This window comes from Micrasema longulum, unplaced genomic scaffold, assembly GCF_059751315.1.
Source record: "Micrasema longulum isolate JH-2025_06_02 unplaced genomic scaffold, ASM5975131v1 h1tg000678l, whole genome shotgun sequence".
NCBI lineage: Eukaryota > Metazoa > Arthropoda > Insecta > Trichoptera > Brachycentridae > Micrasema > Micrasema longulum.
The window spans coordinates 478,001-492,544 of record NW_028277874.1 but is presented as its reverse complement, the minus strand read 5'-3'; positions in this window follow the sequence as shown (position 1 = coordinate 492,544).

Genomic DNA, 14,544 nt, shown 5'->3' with positions numbered 1-14,544 from the left:
TAGGAATAAAAAGACTAAAAAAAACATTGCAAGGAAGAAGATTGCCAGGAACATGGTGAACGGTGCACTAAATTTTCCTTGGCCAATAAATGTTTGTCCCAGGAGGCAAAACTTGCAGTTTACAATGGAGTTCTAGTGCGGACCCTAATGTATGGAAGCGAAGTATGGAATTGGAAGAGTAATGATGAAAGTAGATTAAATGTTTTCAAAATGCGATCTATTAGACAGATGCGCGGTAAAACGATGTATGATAGGTGCACAAATGTCGAGATCCGTAAACTATGTAAGGCTGAGATATGTATTATCGACAGAATCGAGAAAGGGGTGGCGCTTTGATTTGGACATGCACAGCGAATGGACAGTGAAAGAACGACTAAAATGATCTAATAGGCAAATGTTGAAGGATGCAAAAAACGAGGAAGACCGAGAAATACATGGCACAATCAAGACCATCAAATACTTGAAGATGAACATGTTAAGAGAAGGAGTAATGTACAGGAAGCAAGGTCTGTATGTAAAGAAAGAGTGATTTTTTTTTTTTTACATTTTTTTTTTTTTTTTTTTTTTGCACCACAACAGGCCAGGAGGCCTAATTACAGTGGTGAATTACATCACAGAGTACCCAGGCTTGAGAAAAATCACATTTTAATTTTTGTGTTCTCACCGGGAATCGAACCCGGAACCTTCCGTGGGTGAGTCAAGCGTCTTGACCACTACACCACGGAGGCCGCCAATGGAAGTGATGTGGCGTTCTATCCTCTCTACCTACCCCTACCATCCGTCGCGGACCCACGAATCAGATATTCAAGGTTAATGTAAAGCTGTGCGACTTGGAGTATGCAGACGATGCGGTTCTACTTGAGAAGCCTGTTGGTGATTTTCAGGAAATTGTTGACACACTAAACTCTACTCGTCTGGGTCTTAATATTAATACAAAAAAGACGGAGATTATGTGCAACAAATCCTGTCCTGACCCTGATCAGCCTCTATAATAATGGACAGAGGATCGAAAAAGTTGACAGCTTTAAATACTTGGGAGTTCACATAACTGAGGATAAAAGCATGCACAAAGAGCTCGCAACCCGCCTAGGAATCGCTGGAACAACTTTTATAATGATGCGTTTTGTCTGAAACTCTAGTCTATACTCGGTCTAAACGAAATGCCGATAATTCAACTCTTGTATAATGCGTGTACTTCTATATGAGTGTGAATTTTGGTACCTTTCCAAAGCTCTAAATACCAAACTTCTGAGTTTTGAGGAGAATATTAAGTATGCAGACGTGTTCGAATTATTAGACTAAAACACAATATTTCTGTTTATAAGAATTTATTGATAGAAAAAAGGCACAACTCAGTGTGTGTTTATTTATCAGTACTTTGTACGCATGCATTTAATAACATTTTTATCATTAACATATTACAACAGAGATGGAGAACATTTCAGAAAAGGTAATATATAAGTCTAGGCATCTACAGGGCTTATGACCTGTCATTGGCTGGTTTAAGTGGCCACTTTACACACTGTGTAACATTCACCATTCTGCCCATATTTGAACAAATATATTCTTTCAATCCTTTTATCTGTTGATGCTTGTGAAGCTAAAGAGCTGAAACCTTTATTTATGCGGGTGAGATTCATCTAATTGAATTATTTCACCTACATACTTGGCAACGCCTGAAAATTTTATTTTTTCAATTTCCATACTTCTTCAGGGACCAGGTGAATTTAATTAATAATCTCTGTTCTAATATGTTAATGTTATCAGCTCCCCAGGGAGTTGAATGCAGTCCTTGTCTACAAAAATTTGGACAAACTCAAAATATTGTTGAACATTTTTATCCTTCTGGGCATACTCGATATAAGAGCTTTACAGCAATTGTGGTTATCGGGGTGCTGATGCCAAATTTCTATGATTTTTTCAATTAACGGCTGTTTACTGGTTATGCTCTCTTTTTAAATTTTGTTTTTAACTATTGCCCATAATTTTTCTACGGAGTTTATGTTTGGACTATAACCCGGTCACGGTAATGTTCTGACGTCCTCATTCGCCTAAAATGTTGAACCATTCTCCATTTAACGGCAGAGAGCCACGTAAAAATGCAGTCCGCCTCTGGGAACCATGCATTTATTTCAGGTTATGAGGTATTGAGATACTGCACACAATTTATGTGGTCTTCTACAATATACAGTCTACCAGAATCATGAACAAATATAAAACTCCACACCATAACAGTTGTTGGATGTTTCACAGTTTGCTCGTCATAATCTGCTTTGAACGGCTCCTCTAGTTTTCTTCGAATGTATTCTTTATGTACAATACCGAAAAGATGGATTCGTCACACAAGCACAAAAAATAATAAAATATACACCATGCATAAAAATTATAAAATAAACATCATTCATTTAAACAATAATTATTGAAAAAGATGCATTTTCAGACGTTTTGTAATGGTGTTAATTTAGTTTGATACCCCTCATACGTTCTACAAAATAACTTTTATATAAATATTTACAGAACATTAAAACGCTTTTTTCGAAATAACACGATAAAAATAATATTTATTGGGCATTAAGAAAAAAAATTACATTTACATATTAAAAATAATATTAATACAATTCGTACTTACATTAAAAAAAAATATATATGTAATCCCTAAGACTGCAATATTCTCTGTATATTGCCATTTTTTTGTTTTGTTGCATCTATCTATGTAGGTAAACCCGTACCAAGATAGATGCAAGTTGTATCATTACGGTGTGGTAACGGTAGGGTATCGTACCCGCAGGCAGCACAGCAAGAAGCGACAGCAAGGCGATCTACTGTCACTCGCTTAAATATTTTTATATTCACCCGAATGACAGCAGATCACCCCGCTATCACAGCTCACCATATTTACCATAAGTACATAATCATATACACATATCTGTATTAAAATATGATCCATAAATCCTGTGTAATTATTCAGAAAAGAAAAGAAAACCGGTGTAATTATTCAGATGTCAATTAGATGTATTGTAAGTTTATCACGTTTTCTATTGTTTAATTTTATAAAACTTAAGCCCATTGTATCTATTGTTGTTTTCTTTGCCATTGCTGGTGTAATTTTCCAAATCTTCCTTGGACGACATCCTTGCAGTCTACTTTTAAAGAGTCCTTTACCGACTGTAACTGGTGATAAACATCTTTAAGCTAGTCATAAGGTACCTTAGATGTGCCTTTGCGGTTCATTGACACAATTTTACCCAATTTTCTTTGGCTCCTAGGGATGATTTTTCTGTCACCAACAATTGCCAACGCGACTATACCCATAATTTCTCTTTAATCATAATCCTCCTTTCTGTAGGGATAGTTTTTCGCCAAACGTGTGTCTTTTTGGCTATTTCCTGTTGAGTGTATTAACTTTTATTCAATAATGTCTTTATAACTTATTTCTATCTTTATCTATAGTAATTTTCCTCGAAAAAATGACACTTTTTTACCCATTTGCAAAATATCAGTAAAAACATTTTTTTTAAATAAAAAATCATATTTGAAATGATTAAAACAACCTATAATATTTAACAGGAAAATACAAAATAATGCCCTCTATGGTACAAAGTGCTCATAATATAACACGTCTATTTATAACTACTTATGAACAAATAATTACTTGCAAATAACGTTTTTGGCTGTCGGTCTAAAAAAATTACACCAGGATTTTACCACTACATAAAATGTTTTAACAACATATAAATAGGATTTAAACTTCATTTCATAACATTCTTCTTATCTTAGTGCCCTGTCCGGTATTCCTAACGTTGGCAATCACTCTGCCAAAAGTCTCCCTGTCCTGTGCTGCCCAGAAAGTTTGCTCCACAGTCCTGAAGCCAGTCCAGTCTCGTATATTAAGCAGCCGGGACATTTGTCGTCTTCCAGCCTCTCTGTGACCCTCAATCTTGCCTTTCAAAATTAAATGAAGCAAGTGGTACTTTTCTCCACGCATTATATGCCCCAAATATGACATTTTACGAATTTTTATGGTGGTCAGGAGTTCTCTGTTCATTTTAGCTCGACTTAAGACTTCTGAATTTGTTATCAGGTCTGTCCAAGATATCTTAAGCATTTTGCGATGCAACCACATCTCAAAAGCCTCCGGCGTATTCATAATGTTCACTTTCAGAGTCCAAGTCTCACAGCCATACAACAATACAGGCCACTCATAACACTTTACCAATCTTTGTCTTATTTACAATTTGAGATTATCATTGCAGAAAAGGGATTTCATTTTTTAAAAGCAGCTCTTGCTGTCTCAATTCTGCATTTAATTTATATATCTGAGTTAAGGGTCTCTGTTAGAATGCTGCCAAGGTATTTAAATTTGTCCACCATTTCAATGTCACTACCCTTTAGTTTGAGAGAAAATGCGGAGTAATCAAGGCGGCCAAATGTTATCCATTTTGTTTTGCCAACATTAATTGTTAAACATGGTTGTTCACCAAATGCATCCACACTATTAAACAACTCCTGAAGATCGGCAATGGTATCCGCCAGCAAAACAGTGTCGTCGGCGTACCTTATATTGTTGATTATAACTAAATCATAACATTAAAATACAAATTTACTATATAAATAAAACACGAGTGATACTTTAATCCACAAATTTGGAAATATCTAGTGACCGGTTTCATCGCTTTTGCGACATCTTCGAGACTGGTATCTTTATTAAAGATTTAAATGTATTTATACAAAACAGAGGTAAGGATAGATAACTCAAAATTATATGTAAGTAAATTAAATAAAGTTATTTTTATCTTAAGGATCATTATCAACAAATTTTTCTTCGGGTTGACTAATGAGTTGATATAATGCTATTTTAATGAGTTTAAGTATTTTATTTTATTTTTAGTGTCCTATCTTTCGTGAGTGTGGTTTTGTAAATAATGATTCCTGAAAAACAAAGGGTAAAAAGTCATTAGTAAAATTATATTACAATGGGTAAAGTAATGGAGAATGCACGTGTGTTATCTGTTCATTAAGTAATTCTACGTCGGGTTTATTTTTTAATCTATTAATTTCGAGAATTTCTAATTTGTCAAGTTTATGGCCTTTAGGTGCAAGATGAATTATTTTTCAATTTAAAGGAATGTTCATTTTCTATTAAATGATTGGCTAAATTTGAATTATCTTTATAATTAGACCATGATTGTATGTGCTCTTTTATGCGTGTTTTAAAGGCTCTTACCGTTTGGCCTACGTAGCATGTATTTTTACAGTCGTTCCAATTAAGAAGGTAAGTTCCTGAGTTGGAAAACTTATCTTTTTTATCTTTAGTATTTACTAACAAATTAGCTAAGTAATTATTATTGTAAAAGGCTGCGGTGCATTTATTTTTATTTATTATTTGTCCAATTTTGTCACTAGTTTTTCCAATATACGAAAGTTTTGCCCAACGCTTTACCCAAGTATCACTCGTGTTTTATTTATATAATAAATTACAATGAACTTCCATCAAGAATTTTCACTTACAAACTTAAATGTTTTAAAATACAAAAACAATTAAAAATAATATCAGCCAGAAGTATAGGCAACTAAAAAGGTCACACTTTTTTGAACTCGTCTTTAAAGTGGTTTGAAGAATGTATTATAGGAACCAAAGTACTGAAAGCATAAACCTGAAATAGTTTTCAGATTACGTTACTCAAATATACAAATTAATTAATCTGAGAGCTGTTTCTAAACACCAGCTTATTCTAATGATGAAATAATTTATTAGTGACTGACAACAAATTCTGTAGAATGGAGAGAATAATAATGAAATACAAATGCGTTGCTGGTAATTTAAATCTATTTATTTAGCTTGTGGATAGACGAGATTGCAAATATCACGGTAAAGCTTAAACTTTAACTGAATTGAATTTAGCATAAAGCTTCTTTTACAATATAATATAAATAATATATGAATATATCCAAAGGCCCTTATTTCATTATATTATACATTTGTCAGAAGCCATTTGGAATACGCCTCTCAGTATGCCATATATATAAGTAGAATAGAAAATATTCAAAACAAATTTATAAAGTACCTTAAATACAAAACCGGTATTTCTTATGTATCTACTCTCACTGCCTCCAACTTCCATGGAATCATTTCTCTACAATACCGCAGATTGTGTGCGGACCAACTACTGCTTTACAAAATTGTGACAGGAATGGTTGACTGTACAGAGCTACTTGGTTTAATAACAATACATGTGCCAGCCAGGATTTGTAGACGGTACCACCTGTTTCATGTACCAATAAGTAAAACATCGTATGTTAAAAATGCTTTTTTTCGTAGGACTTTTTCAATGTACAATACAAAATTTAAAAATATAGATTATACAAACATCACTCTGTCAGATTTAAAATTTACACTAAAAATGTATTATGTAACTTAGTAGACATTATAATAATAAATATGTACATCTCCCCCCCCTCTTTATCCTCACTTCAAGCATTTTTGTCCTTATCCCGCCCAATTTACAGTAACTTAATGTTCTTAAAATTAATATTTAAAAAATCTTTAATTATTGAGTACTTGTAAATAACATTTTTATATGTATAAATTGTATGTATTTATTTGATATGTAATATATATTTTCTTTACTAACTTTGTATACTATGTGGAAATCTGTTATTAGTTCTGAGTTTATACACTATATCTGTTTGTTTACTAAAAATATGTATGTAGAACTGTTGATTTCCTTAATAAAATAAAATAAAATAAAATAAAATAAATTTGACTGCTACGATCAACATATCACAACATACAATCTCTTAAATGTTCTTCATCTCTGTTGTAATATGTTAATATAAACAGCTCCCCAGGGAGTTGAATCCTTGTTAACAAAAATTTGGACAAACTCAAATAATTGTTCATAAATCCACCTGGTCCATGAAGAAGTATACAAATTGAAAAAATAACATTTTTAGGCGTTGCCTAGTATGTAGGTGATATAAGTCAATTAGATGAATCTCATCCGCATAAATAAAGGTTTCAGCTCTTTAACTTCACAAACATCAACAGATGAAAGAATCGAAGGAATAAAGATGTTCAAATATGGGCAAAATAGAGAATGTTACACAGTGTGTAAAGTGGCCACTTAAACCAGCCATTGACAGGTCATAAGCCCCGTAGATGCCTAGACTTATATATTACCTTCTCTTAAATGTTCTTCATCTCTGTTGTAATATGTTAATATCACAACATATATGAAGAACACTTAGAAAAGAAAATATGGAAGTCTAGGCACTTACAGGACTTACTATCTGTCATTGCCTGTTTTTTCTTTAGTTTTAGTGCTACAGAACAGTGTTCATTTTACACATTTTATAAAATATTTGTTCTTACCTTTTAACAGTTACAACAAGTTACAATTGAAGATCTTCCATGCTTCCATGCCTGGTTGGCGGGAAATCATTAAACAATCTTGGAATAAAGCTTATTAATGTTCTTTCTCCGAAGTTATTTGTAACCCTTATTTTTAAATTAAGTTAATATTAATAAAATCTATTTTTTTAAATTCCGGATCAACTAATTGATCTTCAATCGATTTGTAGTCACAAAGTTGTTTTACCGGCAGGACATAACATAATTTACCTTACCTTCACTCATATGTTTTGCCTCACGGATAATCCTATTCAGTACAATCCCCTTTAAGAGTCTTACCTGAATATAATTTATTTTATTCAGATGAGACTGGAAGGTGAGACCCTAAACACGCACTTCATAAGACATACTTGATTCAATGGCCAAAGTGTATATGATATGTATGTAGGGTCCATAGTCGATGAAACATACGTGTTAAATTAGTTCACCTAAAATAGACTAATGACCGACGATGCAATGACATCATTTTCAATCGAATCCAATACATTCGTAAAATGCAACTTTATGAGTATTGCACATGAAATTGGAGGGCATCGTTCTGCAGTACATTCACAGCGTCCCTACCATAAAAAAATGAACTACAAAGGAACGTCGTCTATAAAAAGACCACAGGACGCAGCCAACATCAGTCAGCTCATTCAGTCAGCCCAACAAGATAAGAGCTGTTCACTCAGTTCCAGCGTGTAGTTCATGTGCAGTCTCTTCAACCCATCATCGACGTAACACTCGTCCGATTTAATTGTTTATTTATTCACCATGTAATAAATAAATATTCAAACATCAACATCGCATCTTCTATCCAATTCCAACTGGGGTACGGAATCACCCCAACAACATATTCCCTCATGTATATTAACGTTTTGAAAGGTAATATGCTTTTGTTTTCATTAGTATACTTTTGATTTTACTGTATGCTGAAAACGAGGAAGACCGGTAAAGAAATGGCTCGACCCAATTCAACAAATAGTTAAAGATAGACATATTAAAAGTAGGAATACTCGTAGTGGGGCGTGCATGGGAGATGAATAATAGAGGAAGTGAGGTCTATATGCAAATACAGACTTAAGTGGCGTTCTATTCTCCCTGCTTACCCCTAAGGGAAAACGGCATGATGGTGATCCAAGATGAAAATATAAAATGGAAAACTAAGCATTTACATAGTATATGCGATATCACTTGACACACTGTATAACATACACCATTCTGCCTAAAACTTGTGGTTTCCATTATTTTAAAGTGAAAATGTAAACGTTAGTAGAAAATTATAATAAAAAAAACAATTAAAAAAAAAAACAAACTAACTTAATATAATTAAAAGGTAAATTTAACAAAACAACTGCAACAAAATGAACAAAAACAGTAACTTTTTTTAAAAATAAAAGTTTAAATACAAAATAAATGTCATGAAAAAAAAATTGGGTTCACAAAAGATTTTAAATAATTAAAAATAACATGTTAAACAAAATTTTAATTTATGGTAAAAAAATAATTCTCAGAATTAAATCGCTATGTAGTAATACTAATTAGTAATAAATAAAGTTATAAACGAGATATTCTGAATCATGTAGAAGAATTTGTGTACCTGGGAAGTATGTTTACTAGGGACGGAAAGGCCGAGAAAGATATTGAAAGGAGGGTGAGTGCCGGAAACAGGGTGAACGGTGCACTAAAATCTACTTTGGCAAACAAATGTTTATCGCAGGAGGGTAAATTAGCAGTTCACAACGGAGTTCTAGTTCCAACTCTAATGTATGGGAGCGAAGTATGGAATTGGAAAAATAATGATGAAAGTAGGTTGAATGCTGTCGAAATGCGATCCCTCAGGCGAATGTGTGGTGAAACGATGTATGATAGGTGCACAAATGTTGAGATCCGTGAAGTGTGTAAGGCTGAGACATGCATTATTGACAGAATCAAGAAAGGGGTGCTGCGTTGGTTTGGACATGTAGAGCGAATGGACAGCGAAAGAACGGCTAAAAGGATCTACAATGCAAATGTTGATGGATGCAGAAAACGAGGAAGACCGAGAAAGACATGGCACGATCAAGTCCATCAAATACTTGAAGATGGACATGTAAAAGTAGGAATAATCGGCGTGCGTGCATGAGAAGATGTATGAATGTAGAGGAAGCGAGGTCTGTATGCCAAGATAGAGTTTTATGGCGTTCTATCCTCTCTGCCTACCCCTACGAGGAAACGGCGTGATGGTTTGTTGTTGTTGTTGTTGTTAAATTATAAACACGTGTATGTATGTATATTTTAGTACCACACCCGGAAGATTTTCAGGTTTTGATAATATTTTCGAATAAACGGAAAATTTATTTGTGGCAATTTCAATTAAATTGTGTTTTGTAATTATAAGACGAAATTATAATTTAATGGCTCGAGTACATATAAATATTTGTTTGTTCAATGACGTAATACTGAAGGAAAGTTCTTACGCGGCAAAATGGAATATTATGGGCAACACAAAAAGCAGGAAATAATTATAATTTTTTAAAGTATGTTACTATCTGCTAGTGTTCTGTCAGTTCCAAGATGCAAAACGCCGAAAGGCACTAATTCCACGTTGATTCAATATCCTTCAATCTCCTCCTAAGGAATCACTAAAAAATAAATCTTTGGTTAAAGTTTTAAGTAGAGTCTAGGTCTAGAATGAGCGTGGAAAACACAGATACACACCTTTCTTTAAAAATGATTTTACTGAAAATAAATTTTGATTTTGTCGATGTTTTTTTTTAGCCTCTTCTAATAAATAGCGTATTACATATATTAAATCCTTTATTTTGAAGTCATGAGTGTGAGTTTGTCTATTCAAGATTTTCTCGTTTTCCGTTGTTTTTCTTTTTTCTACAGAAATTTTACATGTAAAGTTGGGTTATTTTTCCTTTTGCTTATAAACTACAAAAGCTTAAGTATTCCTGTATAAATTAGTTTCCTTAAAAGCTTGAAGTGTCATATTTTATTTATGTACTTAAACTACAGAGAGCTAAAAAATAGAAAAAGGAATTCCCCACGTTAAGAAGTCTTGCATTAGGCATTTTTTCCAAATTGCGGTCTCTTCATTCGTTTTGAGATGTGTACTTTTTTAGTTCAAATAATAGTTTTCTTTACTGGTATATATGAATGTATGTACTTTATGTAAGACTAGTTTTTATGTAATTTTATTTTCTTTTTCTCATAACTTATTTTAAATTTTTGGCTACTTTAGTGTAAAATATATGTCTGTTCTTTATATATAAATATATGGAAACATGCAAAAGCCTACAAGGCGTTTAAATAAATAAATAAAAAAATACGTAAGTATTAAAGAAGGGTATATTAAAGTTAAAACTGTTACAGAGCTTATAATCCGGCGCTAGTTTAACCCTTTTTGTGACAAATATTTTTTGTTCATTTACCTTTTGCAAACCTAATAGAATAAATTATTTTATGGCATAAATTTTGAAATAAGCCTTTTGCATAAAATAAATAAAAAAACGTTACGTAACTAACCTTTACGAAGAAGCTTGATTGCTTTGAAACCGGTCGGTGAAAAAAATAAAAACGTTGATGATAAATAATTATTGGTTAAAAACATCGTTTTTTTCTTTATTTTATTATAATAAATAACCACAAAGTAAGTGCTACAAATAAAACATTTATAAACCCTTTGAATTTGAAAAAGTTGAGTGGAAGACTGATCTACTAGTGAACGTTATAAAAATCCCTTATAAGTTAACAAAAATTCCAAAAAATACCCCCACCTTATGCACCACTGCAACGTGTACTATAAAGGATTAAATAGCCTCTTTTACAGACTGAGTAATACTAACCATTTTGCCTGTGTTTGAATTTCCATATGTTTTCAATGTTTGGTCGTAAAATTAAATAATTAAAATTTTTATTGTTTTAATTTATCAAATGACGAGAAATAACCTATCGCAAAATCAAACAATTTACCCATTTATAAACGTTTTTCTTTCAAAATTGCGCTTATAAAAAATAAATCATTATTAAAAAAAACTGGTAGATTTTCTAAGGAATTTTCGATAAAAAAATAATTTTAAAGTTTTATGTAACTCAAATATAATTACTTTTTGACCGGAAGATTACGCCTCATGAAATTCAAATTAAACTTGGTATTGAGTAAATTTGTTAAAAGATAATGGAATTGATTTGGAAAGATATTAAAGAAAAGAAAAAACGTTTTTAAAAATAACTAAAAAGTATTTGGAATGACTCCAATTTCGTGCTGTTTAAAAAAAATCTAGTTTAAATTATGCCTTCAATAATCGTTATAAAAATTCAAATAGTTGTAAAAGGGAAACATCCTCAGAGTAATAATTCTCTAGAGAAGCCATTCAGCTTTATTGCATACAACAAAAGCGTTCCAAATTTTTGGTTGGTTTTAATTTGGTTTTTAGTTTAACAACAAATGTTTAACAGACGGTTTCAGTTATCGCTGGCAATAATCAACTCAAGTACCCTCGGCCCGTTTCATTGCTGTATTGGTAGCTCACTCCGTCGTTAATAATCATTGAATTGTTTTTCTCCGTATGGGGGACTCTACTAGCTTATTGCTGTAAGGAAATATTTCATACTACAAATACCGATAAAAACATGTAAAATGGATTAAGAAAAATTAATAGTACTTTCGAAATCAATACGGACATTGTTTAGAAATTCTTAAATAATTTTAATTTCAAAAATAAAAATGTAAAAAATACGTATTTTCTAAAACGCTACGTGTTTGGCCTTGACAATTGTGAAGTCAAGATTCGTGACGATGTTCCGTTTAAATTAAAACGGTGACAACCAAAGTGTAAAATTTAACCGAATCGTGACGTAAAAGAGATGTGGCCAATGAAATAAATAGTTTTCGCGTGAATTTAAAATTATAATTTCAAAAATGATTTTTAATGCCAAAAATGATTTTTAATGCCAAAAATATATATAAATCTTTATTAATAAAATTGTTGATCTTTTTATTAGACAGAATTTCATAGACACTTATTTATTTAAAACTGTAAAAAAAACAACCTGATATTTAACTTTTTTTTTTTTTTTAAACGCTGTTTTTGTAATTTTTAAGTAAAATATTTTGGTTATTAATATTTAATTTATAGAGTATGTTTTTAGTTTTTTTGTGGCCATTTTTAGCTACCTAAAAAACGTGTGTTCTTTTATAATTTTTCATTCTTCAGCACCTGGAATTTTCACAAATTTAAGTTAAGAACTCAAAATTGAAATCTCCTATAAAAAGGATTCCTAACAACATTAAGAATAAACCTCTACATAATTGCGTTAATTAAGAAAATTAATTACTTATGATATTCTCAATTAAGATGGCGTTTTACGAAAGGTATTTTAAATAAAGGTACCTATTTATCATACCAGAATAGCCCATTTGGATAATTTTCAGTGACTGAGATAAAAAAAATTATATCTTATTGTTACCGTACTCTAATAAAACTCAAAATATAAAAATAGAAGGGGAACATTTATAACTTTTTATTGCAGAATTTTTTTATCTACTTTTAAATGTATAATAGGAAAAGTTTAGTTTTTTTATTTTTATAAGGGTTCATGAAATACTGGCCAGCATTTTTTTTTTGTATTTCCTAGTAGCATTTACATATTTTTTATTCATTGTTTGAAACCACCGCGAAAACGTTTCATAGCATTGGCCACGCCCTTAATACCTAACGATTTGTTTATTAAAATTATCAACATTAGTTGAATTTTGTGACCGTTTAAATTAAAAAAGAACATCCTCATGAATTTCAAAATCACAATTATCAAGGCCAAACATGTCGCGTTTTTGTGGAGACCTTTTTTTTTTTAGCAATATCATTTTAATAATTATTTCTTCACAATATATTCATTTTGAAAGTACAATCAATTTTTCTAAATCAATTTCACATGTTTTTATGGGTATTTGTAATAATATGTGATATATCATTTTTACAGATTTTTCATAATTTCTCTTTTCACACCCAGTGATGCATCCTTAAATATATTTTATAGAGGTGATTTTTTTAATTAAAATCTAATTCTATTGACTATTTTTATTATATATATGAATAAGGATAACATATTTTTTAATGGATGTACATAAATGGTTTTCACGGGCATATCGCAAAACTTCAAAAAAACATTTTTTTTGATCTGCTCTTAAAAATATCTCTATTTATTTCATTTAAAAAAAATATTAAAAACTGTGATAAAAACGTATTTGACCAACGAAACGATACGCATCGGACGCGGACTAGGAAAGCATTCTATTAGGGAAGGGGTAGTGGCTTGTGGAAGAGATGCTAGACTGAGACACAAAAGATTTTCTCTTTTTTTCTATTTCGCAAACAGCTGTATTTTTTATCCACCCGGACACGAATAAAACGCATGTTGTCATTAACTTACCCCTAAATGAGTTTTTTGTCAAAGATTCTCATGTGAATTATCCACAACGTTTTTTGTAACAATTTTTATTTCTACTATATATATTTTAATGTGTCTATTCTGCTCAATTATGGAATCATCTGCCATCCTCTATCAAAAATATGTCTTCAGAAGGTTTCTTTAAATCACACCTGAAGCAACATCTACTTTTTTTTCCTTAATCTCTAATATTTTCTCCCTTCTTTATTACATCTCCCATTGTAGACTAGTATCGATATGAATTAATTTACATCTGCATATTACAAGTTCTATTTTCATTTAGACAAAATCAACTATGCTCCAACTGTACTATTAACCCTTTCCAATTTATTTATTGGTTGCGATCTCAGATTTGCACTTTCACCTGTTTTTACCATTTGAAACTCTTTTATACATTGATTTCTTACACATTCGTCTAAGCGACCGCATTTCGACCACATTCACTCAGCTTTCATACTTTCCATACCAATTCCATGTTTCCCCTCCATACATGAGTGTTGGGAGTGTAGTGAATCTTTTTTCATGTATAATAATAATTCTAGAGGATTTTCAAACCAACATTTTATTACATGGTTGCGTGTGTAAAATAAAAAAAATATCTTACCTATTTATCTGGAGTTTTATTTTCAACTAAATTGACAACAAGCAAATAAAATAAATAAATTGAAATAAATTTATGCTAGATATTACAAATAATTAATGACGTTTTTTCG